Here is a 12,334-nt window from a genome sequence, read left to right on the forward strand (position 1 = left end):
ATGCAACGTCGATAATTCATACCTACCATACACTCTTGATTAGTCCTACTCCCATTTCGTAATAGAAGTGGCTAAAACTTTCTTATAATATCTGATTATCAACTTTCCCACATTTCTAACAGGTGTTACATGGAGTGACAATTTTGTACACGTCCCTATCTGTACATGTTCACCCAAAACTGACATTTAATGTTTTGATGTATCTTATAACCATCTGAGTACACCGAAAAAATTTAAATTTTACATCGCAGTCACTCCAACCTCCATAACATCATTCACAGAAATTTCTAATCATCCTCTAGTACCTTAAGCTTTATCTGAGTTAGGTAACATCTCCTTTAGGGCTAGCTCCTCTAAGTTAACCCCCTTAATTATCTTGGTAATAACAAGTGTTATTATTACACATGCTATAATAAATTTAATTGATAACTCAACAACTAACCGAAAGATTTAATACCATATCGGTCGTTGAGAGCATCCACTTCCATATTCGCTTCCACCAGACGGAACTTAATACAAAATGTGAATCGCCACTTCTATCCATCTAAGCCATCTCGTGATCAGTTCTATTCATATAAACTGATGTCCTACTAGATCAAAATAGACAAGAATTAAACTGATATAATTTATCAATCAACCAATATCCCAAACAGAATTATGACCCTTGTGCAAAGTCAGCAACCCCTCAACTACATCCGTGAAGAATGCTCTCTCATGTCCACTAAAAGACAAAATAATTATGTCCCTCTTTTTGTTTGTCCACCAAACTTCTGCTTCATATCGTGATGCATTGTATCTCCACCTAGATGAATAGAGAACAAAGAGCTATGAACCTCTGTCCTTGCATCCCCCTTCCAATTTGTCTACAGAAAGTACCATTAGTTTGGTACCACCAACCTTCGTCTGTACCCATTATTTAAATTGGAACATCTTCAAAAGCTAACTCTGTAACTGAATTCACGCACCACTGGTCTGTAATAAACTTACCGATATTGAAAGGCAATCGAAAATTCAATTCATCAAAAGTCAACTAATTACAACCTTTCCATACGCACTATGCACCTCTTCTTTATATAGGTGTTCGGTCTCGACATCTTGTCTTTGACACGCCCTATTTCCTTAACAGAAGTAAGTGTCAACCAGACTTTTTATCTAACTTCCAAAAGAATAGAAAACTTTTCCATCCATCAAGTAAGTCATCAAAATCTTAGCAACAACTAATTGTTATGAATTGTGACCTAAAAAAAAAAATTCCACTTTATTCTCCTCCTAATAATACACCCCCGTGAATAAATTCTTGATTAAGAACCGACTGATGTAGATTTATTCAGTCTGCTATCCTTACTAGGCATCATTCTAATAAGTACTTAAACCAATACTAAATTCTCCTTCTAACTTGATAACAACTTTTGGATTTTCAAGAAGATGTGCTGCAAATCCGATACCTCTGCTAAACCATCGTGGCGTTACAGTGATATTTATTTACCACATCCTCACGAATGCCAAAACATTAACCACCACCATTATCATGGCATTATAATCAGATACATATCCAGACCTAGTGTCAAATATATCAAACTAATCGTACTAGATTATTTGACTCGTAATTTTGGTTTAAGTATCCTATCCCAAATAACATACCATATTGACGCATGTTTAGGTCTAATAGATTAGCTAGAATTATATATTTCTACCAAATCCTATGACCACATACTCACAATCCTAGCGTAAATAACGCTATTACTCCATATTATTAAAAACAGTAGTTGGTTGATCACATAACTTGTGTCCCCAACTAAATCACATACTAAACATCCCAAATAGTTAAAGAAAATAAAACACATATGACAACACGATACCACAAAATATAATCCTACTTAAGACATCGTTCTTTCTAGAGAAAATCTCCTCTGAAATCAACTCAAAAAATTGTGTCACACAATTTCTTTTTATAGTTTCTTAGGTACTCATCCAACCTCAGAACATATCCTTTAAATATAACTTAAAAGCAACATTTGTTTGCCAAAGCAAATACCAAGGGTTCAACCCTAAGCCTCCTCATATGCGAAATGTAAACTGTCTAACTTGGCTTTATAAAACGAATTAGAACGTCACAACATGATCCCCCATGCTCTCCTGAACGTGATATAAAATCATATATTTCGTTCTGATAACAACTCCATCATATCCTCAAATTCCTGAAGAGTACTTCTTATTTATCTCTTTTAGAAATCATAAGAAAGTTTAACTATATGTAGATTTATCAACACCAGTCTACTAATATATTCGCTATATTACTGGAAAATAAGATCACCCTCGCGTGATCATTCATTTTTAAGATTTAGTACCCTCTTTCTTGGATACTCTGCAATCTTCTCCATTAGGATCCTCTTCGGACTCCTTCTTTTCGATTTTTTCCTTTTTGAGAATAATTGAAGTCGTTTGGTCCCGATATGCGGTAACCTAAAACATACACTTAAATCCTTCCTTGGCTTTAACTTTCAAATAACACAAATCAAAACTAAACCTTCGATCCCTAATTCTGCCTTTTAGCAAAAAAATTGATAACGTACTCATTTACTCCTTGGGTCTTTATCGCTTCTGCCTTGGACCCTATCATCTTCCTAATGTTAACCATTCTGTAACTACAGAAGATGATTAACATCATCTCATCCTAACGAACCGTAAATAGAGTACAACGAATCCTAATATGGGCTCTAAGTTTAAAAGACGCAACGCGAAAGTCACATAACGAAAGACACTCCTAAGGACACTTGAACCTAGAGTACTCTGATACCAACTGTGATACCCACGGATTTCCAAATGCTGGTTGGTTAGGCCCACACCCGAATACCTGAGGATATCAAAAACAAATCGGTAATAACCCAACACAAAATATAAATATGATAAATAAGAATAAATAAAATGCTAAAAAGAACTAAAATGATAATCTAATAATTAATCCTCAAAATAAATTTCCATTAAATAATAACTTATTTCGATACAACCAATCCTCCAAATTAATATAACTCAAGAATCTATACCATGTGGACCCTAGAAAATCCCAACTAAGGAAACTCCTATGTAGATAATCCGGAAGAGTGAAGTAGACTGATTCCTGCTCAACACGAACAACCTCTACTCCTAACGAACACCTAAAAAATAATAGTGGGTCAGGCCCACAAACAAGTTCTACTTTACTACAATCCAAGCAGAGATCCGATACATGTATACATTCTAGTCAATCCAACAATATCTAGTAGTCCGTAAATAAATAAAGATACACACTAAAAGAGGTCCTACCAGCTATAGGACGACCTCAACCTGAATAGTAGGTAACATGCAAAACGCACATTTAGTGGGCATGACTACCTAGACCTACCAGGGCACAAAACGATCCACTATATCCAGATAGCCATACTATGCAATATACGCACCCTAACCATGATCTTGAGACTCAGGCTCATATCATGGCACATAACTATATATATATATATATAATCCATCCTATCCAAACATAAAATAATTATTCGGTATGTCATCCAGCTGATTCAGTTGACCTGACATAAAAATATGTACGACTTAACATTTTAGTTAATCTATTCCATTTTACATGAATAGGTATGACTTAACCTTTTTAGTTAATCCGTCTTTAATATGCCACCATCCCATACTAGTGCATCTAATGCATACAATCCATAAATGATGCAACAATTATACATCACATCAAATAAATCCATAAATAAGCATTATAGAAATCAGATATATACATATCCTATTATGCTACTAGTACATGATTAAAATCATATAACATTCATTGTATTTGTGGCAGTATCAACAACTATTTAAATAGCATATAGTTAATTTATAGCACAGGAAATTAACAGTGTCTCATTTAAATTATTTATTCCTTCACACATGATTTAAAAATCATTTAAAATATTTCAATTGTCAAAACAATTTAAATAAACAACCTTCTTCATTAAATAACTTAGCAGTTATATAAAACTCCATATTAATCCAATCCTTAGCATATTAATTTAAATTATGTAGTAAAAATCCTCACTGAATCTATTTTACCAAAATAAAATAATAAAAATAGATTTAAACTACCTTTAACATCAATAGTACACTAAAACCCCAAGAGAATTCGATCCCAGGCAAAACTGTCCCAAAAATCCCATCCCAGGCTAAATCAGTTGACTGAGTCCTTCATTCGGTCGGCCGATAGGCCTCTTTTAATTGGTCGATCGAGTTTTATATCAGTCCGCCGATTTCTGCGTCTAGATCGTCTTCTCCAGCACAGCTTCCAGCTGATCTTAGTTAATTTTATAGAATCCTTATGCATCTTATTGATCCCAGTTAATTTTATAGAATCCTTATGCATCTTATACACAATTTAAAACAAGTTTCATGTAAGAATTTCAAGATCAAGCAACTATGCATATAGACACATAAATTCTGTTTTAAATCTATTTAATCATGCACACAAGATCAATTTAATATCTGTTTAATCCTAGAATTAACTTGGCATGTATAGAACACGAAATCTAGGGGAAAGAGTTAGAAGAAAACCCTACCTTTAGGTTTCGGATTGAAACCTTCTCTTCCTCTTCCTAGTTTTTGCCGGTGATCCCTTGGCTGCCTTCAAAGCCTCTGCTGCCCGATCCTAGACCCATGAACAGCCCTCTCTTCTTCTTCCTTGGTCCAACCCTAATCCTTGACTGAACTCCCTCTTTCTCTCTCTCGATTTTTCTCTCTAAACGCTCTGTTTTTTCTCCTTTCTATTTCTCTGCTATTTTATGTAATAATCACGTAATAATTCAAACCTAGTAGACTATAAAATACTGCAAATCCTTTTCCCTTCCTAATTCCAATTGCCTTTATACTAATTAAAATAAAAGAAAAATAAAAGTAATAAACATATATAATTTATAGCCTGATATGTGATATATGAATTTGTCTATATATAATATATCTTTTTAACTATATATATAAACTGACTATATCTATTAATATTAATTATTTAAAATACTAAAAAATATAATATCCTAATATACTCATATACTCATATATATATGTACAACTAATCCTTCCATTAATTATTAAGAATAATACTTATTAATAATAACAATAATATATATATATATACCATATATATATATTTATAACCATTTATATCCACATATATATATAACTTAATCCTCCATGTATTATTAATAATAATAATTCATAATAATACATACCATAATAATTATAATTTACGTACATATATATATATATATATATATATATGTATGTATGTATGTATGTATATACTCCACTCATTATTTATTAGTAAAGATAACTATTATATTAGTAACAATATCCATATATATATACACATTAATATATACATATATAAAATCCATGCCCATGGGTCATAATCCTACCCATATAAGCTCATATCCAAGTAGTCCATGTGACCTATTTGGTTGATTCATTACTACTATCCAAAACCATTCCTTTTAAATTAAAATAAAATAAAACAAAGTAAATAATTTAAATACAAATAAACATATAGCATATAAACAAATAACTACATATCATCACTTAATTCTACAATTAACTATAAATAATTAAACACTCAGTTAAATAAATAAATTCAAATAAATCATTTAAGTACACAAATTACATTTAAACAATTAATTCAATTAAACATATAAACAAATAGCCATATAATCAATTAAATAATTAAAAATGCAATTAAAACAATTAAATAATTACCGAGATTATCCTTTTTAAAATTAGGGTATTACAACAACCTAAAAATCGGGTCGGTAACGGGTATATGGTAACTTGATAGCATTTCTTTAGTTCAGGGGGTGTTAATTTTAGTGGAGTGTTTTTTGGACGAAAATAATAGTAGAGGGGGGTTATGTGATTTTCTCCCTAATATATACATATACACGTGTTTAATTGAAAGTGCACCGTATTAATTCATATTCCATATATATAATCACTTGTATAAGAAAGTCATATCAAATAGTTAAAGGAAACAAATTACTTAAATAAAATTTGTACTTTTACACTAATCAAATTACTTAAATAAAATTTGTACTTCTACACTAATAAGCCAATTCCATCTACAAGCACATATATATATATATATATATAGATCGAGAGTAAATTCCCTACCTCTGAATATGGGAAGCACTTGCTAAAAATGATATGGAAGTTAGAGGCAATGGTTTGTTGGGTTAGGAAGTTAGAGGTTAAAGGGAGCGGGGAAAGATGTTGAAGTTAAAGGTTAAAGGGAGAGGGGAAAGATGTTGGTTGGTTTTGAACACAGGCTAAAGACCCTAAACAATACACGTCCTACTGCTAGGCTAGCACCACACTAGCATATCTCCTATGTGCTTGAATTGTTGAATAATCCCATGTGAGAAACATGAGTTATCATTACATAAGGTAAATATATAGCAATTACATAGGAGAAGAGGTGGATGAAGAACATAACATTATCTTCTTGAATGAGAACGAAGATAGGGCAGTGATGACAACGGTGAGGGCCACAGAGGGAACAGAAAGAAGGATTTGGTGTTGGGTCTGAGAGATAGAGTGGGGAACCTTGTGTTTTTTTATATGGGTTATACTCTTTCTAATGGATCCGATCCATTTTTAAGTTTTAAAACACGTGTTGCCTTTTTATTGAGCCACCTTAGTTGGAGAAGGAATTCTCTATTGATGGGAGTAGGAAGTACGTATTGTCCTTATAAGAATATAAATACACCCGGAGCCAAGATTTCAATTCAGGGGCACAGTGGAAATTTTATTGCTAAATAATATAATAATCAATTAGTGTTATAAGAAAGATAAATAATTGACCCAAAAAAAAAAATTAAAAATTTATTCGGTAATATTTTAATTGAATGGAGTTGTTGGTTTTTGCCTTGAATTACACTTACATGATACAAGGAAAGAAAAATGAGAAAAGTTAGGGGGAAAAAAATAGAGTCTAATTGAAGAAGAAAAATTTAGCTTTTTTTTCAAGGAAATTAAAGGAAGGGACTCACCCGGACTCCTCCGGGCAGCATTTGGCATGGCATTGGATCGAAGATTGGATCTGACTCTGATATCAACTGTAACGGGCTAAGTGTTTCGTGATCGGACCCAAAAGGTTAAGCTGTTGGGTGGGGCTAGCACCCATCACATATAAACCCATTTACTTCCCCATCGGGATCCGATGTGAGACAAGTCCTCCTTATAACAGTAGCTAAGGTGATAGAGGCACTCCCCTTTGTTGTGTAAGATCCCAGATTCGACTCACCCCATCCTTCCTCCTCCCTCTCCATGACAGATTAAACTAAAAAATAAACTATAATATAAGGTAAAATTACAAACCTCCCTGACGTTTATGCAAATTACACACAATGGACCATTTATTACTTTGGTCTGAGATTTGACACGTGTGCAGACTTATGCACCAAAGTGGACAAGCATTATGGGATGGATGGAGTACAAAAGGAATAATAAATTTGAGACAACTCAATGGACAATGTGACTCACAGTTCTCAAAGTGGACAAATATTATAAAACAGGTAGAATATAAAATATAATATAATATATTATTATATAATATAAGAGCATTACTAACTTTTCACTTAAAAAGAAATTGTCCCATTCAATGCCATAGGTGGTTGTTAAATATGAAGAAATTGTCTTCCATCATTTCATGGATGACCCATGGACCCGTCCATACACACCAAATTGGGTGTAAATAGAAAATTAACCAAATTTCTAAAGTTAAGAGAAAAATAATAGATTTGCATCTTATACGTCTAAAAGAGAGAATAATGGATTTTAAATAAAAATTATAAAGAATTCATTATTATTATTATATTAGCAATCAAAAGATCTCCTTTAAAGAAGTTCTTGCCTCAAGTTCAACTTGTAATAGGTCCACTAAATCAAATTTGAAAAATCTTAAAATGAGATCATGCAAATGGGACTGTTAAGCCAAGTCAAAATAAATAAAGTACACAAGTTAGCATGTGATTTTTTTTTTATGAAATTAATATTAAATATTGATTGTTTGATGTTATACAATACTTTCATGACACTTAAAATTATTGAATAGTGCGATTGTGATATCAAAGGATTTCAGGTGCTAAAAATTACAAGAAATAGCATTAAATTCTTTTTCCTTTCCGCAGGGGTTAGGAAATTGGATCTAGCTGGAAGAAGCTTGGTATAAATAACTCACTTTTTGGTCATCGACCCCTCAGTCACTACGAACGCCCCTATTCTCTGATCTCGATTATTTATCAATCTCTTGACTTGAAATGGGAGTCTCTCAGAGTGTCTAGGGTTGGGCCAACTTCTTCCAATTCCACACTCTCTTATTGAATTACTCATTCAATGAGCATTATCAATATTATGTCTTGGACTCGTACCTCCACGCTCTTTAGCATGAGATTGTGAATCGTATATTTCTATTGATCGATTATGTCATATAGACCTGAGGAAGGTCGTGCAGCTACAACAGGATTTGAAAAAGGAATTGCTTGTGATTTTGAACCTGAGGAAATCCAATGCTTGAAGTAAGGATCCATTTGATTCCATTATACTAGAATCATATCATACTCAAAAAGTCATTCCCTCTACAACCTCATTCTCCCGAAGTCCCCATGCCTACCGCCTACAACTTCTTTGAGCCCGCCGCTGGCTCTGATACCAACTATAGTCTCTTCGGGCCTGGTGTTTAGCGCCTGACTTGTCTACCAAGTACAACCTCTTCGGTCTCTATCTGATGTGGAACCGGCAATCATGCCAAACAAACATGATTTCATTTATTACGACCGGTAATCATGCCATATGAAATAATCATATTCACCATGCATCACCAAACAAACATGTTCTTACTTATAGAAGTTTGCTGTAATTTCTTCATTTTAAATTATGACTCTTTTTTCATTAAAAAGGGGACTTTTTGGTACCCTTTTGTGATTGTATGTAGAACTTTTGGTTGTATATAATGACTATAGACTCAATGATCATTCTTATGATAGTTATTTGAGGGTGATAGTTATTTGAGGGTTAGTGGATGGACTTTTTTGGCTATTAGATAGGATTTGACTAGTTTTGTTTCCCTATGTTATTAGGTTGTGCTTTTATTCAAGTATTGGTGATTGTCCATTAAACACGCACCACCACGGACTTAGATCCTTTAAGTTAAATATTATCTAAGTTACCTTAGGTTGAATTCGCGTGATATTTAAAATCTATCTACTGCTGGTATTAAACCACGTCAAACTACACCGTTTTGAGATATGAAAAACTTACCAAAGTTTAAAAACTGCACCGTTTTAAATTAAAGAAAATTCATCATACGTTTATCTGTCCCTCATCTTTTTTTTTTCTTTTTTTTAAAAAAAAAAAAAAAAAATCATCTAACTTTTACTGCAATAGTAATAATTGGAAAAGAATATACATATATACACAAATATGGATATTGATAGAGTTAAGAAAATACAACCAATAGCCCAATATATAGAAAATATGAGAGAGAACGTGAGGTTAAAATAGAAACAGAGACCATCATGACTTGTTTAAGATAGGAATAAAGAGGAGAAAGAGGGATGATCTTTTTTTGGAAAAGATGAGGGAAAGATAATTAAGTATGGTGAATTTTTCAAAATTCAAAACGGCGCAGTTTTTAACCTTTGGTAAATTTTTCTTATCTTAAAACGGTGCAGTTTTTAACCTTTGATAAAATTTTCTTATCTCAAAAGGGTACAAACTTTCTTTAAATTAGTAGACATGGTTTAACACAGATATATTTTAAATGTAATGTGTCGGTAGGGAATTCAGCTTAGGATAACTTAGAGAATATTTAATTTAGAGGATCCAAATCCACCACCAAAGGGGCTCTAGATCAATGGTATAACTTTCCATCAAAAGGGAGAAGTATATTAATGGCTGAAAGGCCCCATTTTTATTTTGAAATCTCTATTAATAGTACATAATTTACCAATTTTTTTTATAAATCTTTATTAATAGTACATAATTTAGGTTGTTAATTGTAATAATAGTAGAAAAATTAAAGCTAGTCCCCCTTAATTTTTTTTGAAATCTCTATTAATGGTACATAGCCATTAATTGTGATTCTAGGTAGGAAAATTAAAGAAATAATTGTAATTCTTTCCAATTAAAGCTGCCCCTAAATTTTTTTGAAATCTCTGTTAATGGTACATATTTATGGTATTAATTGTGATTCTAGGTAGGAAAATTAAAGAAATAATTGTAATTCTTTCCATTTTTTCTTCTCATATTATAGGGTAATTTACACAAATCTCCCCTATGGTTTGCTATGCTATAATTACATGGATCACCTCTATGGTTTGGTAATTTACTCGAACATTCCCTAAAAATGAAAATATCCTATAGGTGTGACACAGGGACCGATCAAATTTACTAAAATACCCTCAATTTTCTATGACAAATGACTAAAGTAACCATATAAATAATATATATATATAAAGTGGTGTACATAAAAATGATGAATTTACTCATCTACCCTTATATTATTATATCTAGAGTCCTGATATTTAGCCTGACAAATAAAAACCTACTACTTCACCGAGTCTATGTGGGAATTTATGTGTCAAATATAATGGGACCTATATTAAAATATAAGGTAATTAACTATTTAGAAAGTTGTAATTCTTTTTTTTTAGGTTTCATCTTAATCTAGTATGTTAAGGTAAGGGGGCTCTTGGGGCTCTTTCTCCCTATGCCCTTACGCGGTTCGTTGGCAATTAAAGTTTCAGTCACCATGTATGTATATCAAATTATGTATCTATTATAAAAATATATCACATTACATCTCTGTAAGGACTCTTGGGATACATTTCCTATTTTTAATTAGATTGTGTATCCCTCGTTATATAAAATATTGTCTCTTTGATTATTAATATACATCAATTAGATAGGCATTTGTTAATTGCTATAATGATCAAAACTAATGATCTATCGGACTCCCAAAAACAAATAAAGAGAGGAATTTAAAAAAAAAAAAAAATTGCAAAGTATTTGAAAATTTGTAAAAAAAATTTGTAATTTTTGTTGTAGATTTTGTACAAATCAAATTCATATATATGTATACTATGAAACTTGATGTGAAAAAAATAATAATAATAAAAAATAAATAAAGAAGAATATACAACTATAAATGGAGAACTAAAAATATAAGAAAAATGGGCTATGAAAAACTAAAAAATAACTAAAAATATAAGAAAAATGGGCTATGAAAAACTAAAAAATAAGGAACGGAATATAGAACGTATTTTATGGAAACAAAGAAGAATAGTAATATAGAACGTATTTTATGGAAACAAAGAAGAATAGTAATGATGCCTATTTAAGTTGAAATTTTAGAATAACCATGTCATATTTTATCTCTATCTCTAGTGGGGAATTAAAGTCGTCAATATTATCATTTTCCTTATGTCTCCATCTTCATCTTCAGACATTGTAGATTGACGTGTTGCCATAGATTGCTGCAAATCAACCCCACAACCACCATCCCAAGATCACTGCACCATCCCATAACCACCATTGTTCTCGCACAACCACCACTCAACCCTCAACCACCTGTAATCCTCACCACAACTACTATCCCCGCACAACCCCACAACCACTATCCCATAACCACCATTGTTCCTGCACAACCACCACTCAACCCTCAACCACCTATAATCTTCACAGCAACTACGACTCCCGCACAACCCACCACATCTCCACGACAAACCACCACCATTGCCGCACAACAAGCACCAACAAAAAAGAATAACAACCGACACCACCGTCGACGTCACCACCGTCATCCCCACCCACCGCCGCCCCTATGGAATTACAAAAGAAACTAATTCCTTCTTAATTTGATTAAATTACTGATTTGATGATCTTAACCTAATGCTATGTTTGGTTGGAGGGAAGGATTGAGGAGGAATGGATGAGAGGAGTGATGGATAAATATTTTCTTTATGTTTTTCTATCCGCCCACTTTTGGAGGAAGAGAGGAGAGAAAAAAGGCTTATAAATTTGTAAGTTATAATTTTAACCTTTTCAAAAAATTTGAAATAAATATATACCTTTTATATTTATATAAAAGGGTGTATTGATAAAAAAAAAATAAAAAAATAAAAATATCACTCCATTCATCTTTTTTACTATCTATTTCATTCACTCAAACATAAAATGGGAAAAACACCCTCCCTTCCCTAGGGATATCTCATCCATCCCTTCCCCTATCTCTTTCATCCATTTTTTCATCCCTCCAACCAAACGAAAT

The sequence above is a fragment of the Cornus florida genome, unplaced genomic scaffold (assembly GCF_030987335.1).
Source record: "Cornus florida cultivar Cherokee Brave unplaced genomic scaffold, ASM3098733v1 CherokeeBrave_3.0.0_Hap2_Chr02, whole genome shotgun sequence".
Taxonomy (NCBI): Eukaryota; Viridiplantae; Streptophyta; class Magnoliopsida; order Cornales; family Cornaceae; genus Cornus; species Cornus florida.